Raw genomic sequence first — 5,000 nt, 5'->3', positions numbered from 1 at the left:
ATGGCCCACAAATGATGCATGCACCCTCAGCCAATCAGTAACAAGTAAACAGGTTGTACAGTAGTGCCAATCAGTGTAATTTTGAAAATGCCAGAACAGAGCAATGTCACACATCATTCCACAAAGTTTCAACAAAATCCAATCAGTGGTCTCTGAGATATTGTATGTGAGGTACACAGACAATTAAACATTGTAGGGCGCTGCCCCTTCCAAGGCCAATCAATAACATTTTGAAAATGCCAAAACATGTCATTCACCCATGTTTCATCCAAATCCAGTCAGTGGAGTCATATTGTGTATGACGGACGCATGGACGACAGGCAGACGGATGGACAGATGGACGGGGGACTGATGGGACCGATCCACAGTCCCTCCCCCAGGTTCATTGTGGCGGTCAAAAACCGAGTTCATTACAGAGTACAGTAGGTGTTTTTCAAATGGTGTGCATTTGAATGATACTCAGTTGTTAGGCATAATAATCCCTTACATTTCTATTTGAAAAGAGCACCAACACATCAAACTGACTTTCCTAAATGCCTCACTGGTCTCACAGGAGAACCCACTGTGGAGGAGTCAGAGCAGGGAGGAGCTTCCACTGTGGAGGAGTCAGAGCAGGGAGGAGCTTCCACTGTGGAGGAGTCAGAGCTAGGAGGAGCTTCTACTGTGGAGGAGTCAGAGCAGGGAGGAGCTTCCACTGTGGAGGAGTCAGAGCAGGGAGGAGCTTCCACTGTGGAGGAGTCAGAGCAGGGAGGAGCTTCCACTGTGGAGGAGTCAGAACTGGGAGGAGCTCCCACTGTGGAGGAGTCAGAGCTGGGAGGAGCTTCCATTGTGGAGGAGTCAGAACTGGGAGGAGCTCCCACTGTGGAGGAGTCAGAGCAGGGAGGAGCTTCCATTGTGGAGGAGTCAGAACTGGGAGGAGCTCCCACTGTGGAGGAGTCAGAGCTGGGAGGAGCTTCCACTGTGGAGTAGTCAGAGCAGGGAGGAGCTTCCACTGTGGAGGAGTCAGAGCAGGGAGGAGCTTTGACTGTGGACGAGTCAGAACTGGGAGGAGCTCCCACTGTGGAGGAGTCAGAGCAGGGAGGAGCTTCCACTGTGGAGGAGTCAGAGCAGGGAGGAGCTTCCACTGTGGAGGAGTCAGAGCAGGGAGGAGCTTCCACTGTGGAGGAGTCAGAGCAGGGAGGAGCTACGACTGTGGACGAGTCAGAACTGGGAGGAGCTCCCACTGTGGAGGAGTCAAAACTGGGAGGAGCTTCCACTGTGGATGAGTCAGAGCTGGGAGGAGCTTTCACTGTGGAGGAGTCAGAGCAGGGAGGAGCTTTGACTGTGGAGGAGTCAGAGCAGGGAGGAGCTACGACTGTGGATGAGTCAGAGCTGGGAGGAGCTTTCACTGTGGAGGAGTCAGAGCAGGGAGGAGCTTCCACTGTGGAGGAGTCAGAGCAGGGAGGAGCTTCCACTGTGGAGGAGTCAGAGCAGGGAGGAGCTTCCACTGTGGAGGAGTCAGAGCAGGGAGGAGCTTCCACTGTGGAGGAGTCAGAGCAGGGAGGAGCTTCCACTGTGGAGGAGTCAGAGCAGGGAGGAGCTACGACTGTGGATGAGTCAGAGCTGGGAGGAGCTTTCACTGTGGAGGAGTCAGAGCAGGGAGGAGCTTCTGAGAGACCAGGGAGTGACAGAGACACGGCCAGAGAGATCCAGTTCTGAAGCAGGTCAGGACAACCAATCCACCAGTACCAGTTTGCAGCTATTGTCCCTGCTATGCATACGGTCCAGTACCAGCAGCCTTTACTTTTCTACTGGAATAATGAACAGGTGTCATCCTTTTGAAAGTGGACCAGTACCAAAAACACTGGGAGAATCTGTAATGCTGTGTGTGTGTGTGTGTGTGTGTGTGTGTGTGTGTGTGTGTGTGTGTGTGTGTGTGTGTGTGTGTGTGAGTGTGTGTGTCAGAAAAGAAAGCAGAGGAGAAAGACAGATTGTCGAGAGAGAGAGAGAGTAATGAGGGTTGGAGAAGAAGACAGAGTGAGGAAGGAGGGAAAAGGAGTGTGTGTTTGTCTGTGTGTGTGTGTGTGTGTGTGTGTGTGTGTGTGTGTGTGTGTGTGTGTGTGTGTGTGTGTGTGTGTGTGTGTGTGTGTGTGTGTGTGTGTGTGTGTGTGGGGACAGGGGACAGAGACAGGGATTTTTGAGGAGTCTCTCTGGATTTGTAGAATCTCCTCTGCTTCTGAGTTTCGGCACAAAGTCGCACTGACACACTTACTGCCTGGTGAGCTGTCCCCAAACTGATTTACTGTCTCTTTCTTTCTTTCTTTCTTTCTTTCTTTCTTTCTTTCTTTCTTTCTTTCTTTCTCTCTTTCTTTCTCTCTCGCTCCCTTGCTTGCTTGCTTTTGGTCTCGGTGTTGCTGTGAACTGCAGGTGTCTGAGTGTGGGATTAGGAACATATAGGCATTGCTAGACAGCGATTAAAGTGCCACAGTGGTCAACCATAAGCTCTGATGTGCTGACTGACACACACACACACACACACACACACACACACACACACACACACACACACACACACACACACACACACATACAGTGTAGGAGATCTGTAAACAGTAAGCAGCTGTACTGACAGACACACACACACACACACACACACACACACACACACACACACACACACACACACACACACACACACACACACAATATTCTTGGAAGCCTGCCACAGTGCCAAGACACCCACAGCGTGATGAGGAAATCGGAAGCAACCATAAGACTAATTTCTTTGTTGTCCCAGCCAATCTGCAAGCAAATAGTGAGCCATCTAAAAAATCACCATGTGTGTCTAGTCTCCACGTAGAGATTTTCCACGATATTTTCCACAATCACATGGCAGATTTATTTGTCTTCAGATGTTGTTATAGGTTAACATGCTCATCCCTTTCTTTTGTTTACTACTTCCATACAGCCGGCAGGCTACAGTAGCGCCGCGCTCCCCCGCGGGTTTCCATTGACATGGCTAATTTATCCTGCTCTCCAGCCAGGCAGACACCATCTCATTACAGTATGGGAGCATTCAGGCTGAGCGTATAATGAGCCCGAGACGGCCGCGCTGTGAACAGTGTTCAGGAAGGCAGCCTCTGGGGGTGAGGTAGGCTAGTGATGCTGTATTCCTTACATTAACCATTTAGCACATGCTACCTGCTCAATGGAACTTTGGCAGCGCACATGTGACAGAGTAAGAGCGAGTTTCCACAAGATATAATCGCAATCGCCTGACTGTTGTCGCCATTGTCAAAAACAATAACAACAGTCTTGCAGTGATCATGAAACAAATAAGAATCATCAGTATCATCATCATCATCATCATCAGACAGCAGCCTTATAATGATTTTAACTTACTACCATCACAGAGTAGAGAATAATAGGCTACTAATAATAGATAAAGCATGGCACTGACACAGCCAGAAATAGCATCCACCTAATAGTATAAGTTACAAAACTAATGAGAGGGATTCAACTGAACGTATCCAGTTCCCCCTCTGTCTGAAACCGTGTAAGATACTAAATGATGAATGAATTGCTGCTGTCCTGCTATTTGGCCGTACTGTACTCCACAACGCAGACACACACCGAGCACGTGTTTCCCATCAGCTCCACACAGACACAAGTTACCAATTGCTGCTGTAAAAACCATGTAACGTAATGTCATTTGACTCCTTTTCTTAGTTGATTTGAAAGTGACCACGGTCATTTTTGTAATCAGTGAGTTTCATAACCATTGCACCTTTCAAACCTGTTTAAACCCCTCTGCAAAATGTCCAAACTATAAGTGAGTCAATGAGAAGAAGCATATTATTTTCTTCTATTCCTGAAAAAATGTCTTTCTGGAGATATGTGTTTTTGTGTTTTTTGTCTGTCAACAGCAGTAGGGAGCATTCACACTTGCTGACTATTCATATCTAATCAACACATTCCAGCCAAGCCCATACAATAATATGACAATAATATGACAAGTTATACATTCACCACATTAGACCACTCGTTATGATAATATGATCGCTTGTGGGGACAGTCTGCTGTTATCAGCCAAAAGACATTTCAGGAATGAATGGCGGGGGGGGAGGGGGACGGGGGATCGTTTTTGTATGTATTTTTGAAATTTCATTTCATTTTTCACAATTTAAAAGAGACATTATTCAACACATCAATAAGCATATATTTTCAACTCAAAAGAAAAGCATCCAAATAGATATTATTGTGATTTTTATGCGACATCAGCAGTACGAAAACCATATCAAGTCAGACGAATACAGCGTCCCGACCAACAACAGAGAGGGAAACAGCCGAGGATATTTTCTGGCTGTGCTTTTGAACTGCAGTGTCTGGAAACGCTCCCCGTGTTTCCAGACAGTCACAGGCACATGAGATGTGTGAATCCCCCTGGAGCCAGCACAGGGAGAAGTGCTGAACTTGTCCTCACATCTTCTGCTACTGGAGAAATAACTAGCTCTGCTCGCTTTGATGGAGAGAGAGAGAGAGAGAGGGAGAGAGAGAGAGAGAGAGAGAACACACACACTCTCTCTGCCTGCTGGCTGCTTGGAGGAAACTCATTTTCTTACATTTCTCTCATGTCCCTCTCCCATTTCTTCTTGCTTCCTCAACCTGTCTCTGTCTGTCTGTCTGCCTGTCTGTCTCTGTCTGTCTGTTTGTCTGCCTGTCTCTCTGTCTGTCTGTCTCTGTCTGTCTGTTTGTCTGCCTGTCTGTCTGCCTGTCTCTCTGTCTGTCTGTCTCTGCCTGTCTGTCTGTCTGTCTGTCTGTCTGTCTCTGTCTGTCTGTCTGTCTGTCTGCCTGTCTGTCTCTGTCTGTCTGTCTGTCTGTCTGTCTGTCTGTCTGTCTGTCTGTCTGTCTGTCTCTGTCTGTCTGCCGGTCTGTCTGCCTGTCTGTCTTTGTCTGTCTGTTTGTCTGCCTGCCTGTCTGTCTGCCTGTCTCTCTGTCTGTCTGTCTCTCTGTCTCTGCCT

At 48.0% G+C, this 5,000-nt stretch overlaps 1 protein-coding gene across 1 annotated transcript in view; it reads right to left on the bottom strand.

Moving 5' to 3' along the window:
- Positions 1–5,000, bottom strand: part of pdzrn4 (PDZ domain containing ring finger 4) — a gene marked incomplete at both ends in the record, with an annotated part of 56,069 nt that overhangs the window by 50,693 nt on the left and 376 nt on the right. The window lies entirely within an intron of this gene.

The sequence above is a fragment of the Poromitra crassiceps genome, assembly GCF_964638095.1.
Source record: "Poromitra crassiceps genome assembly, chromosome: 2".
Lineage (NCBI taxonomy): Eukaryota > Metazoa > Chordata > Actinopteri > Beryciformes > Melamphaidae > Poromitra > Poromitra crassiceps.
The sequence above is the reverse complement of the archived record's forward strand: the minus strand, read 5'-3'. Positions and strand labels throughout refer to the sequence as shown.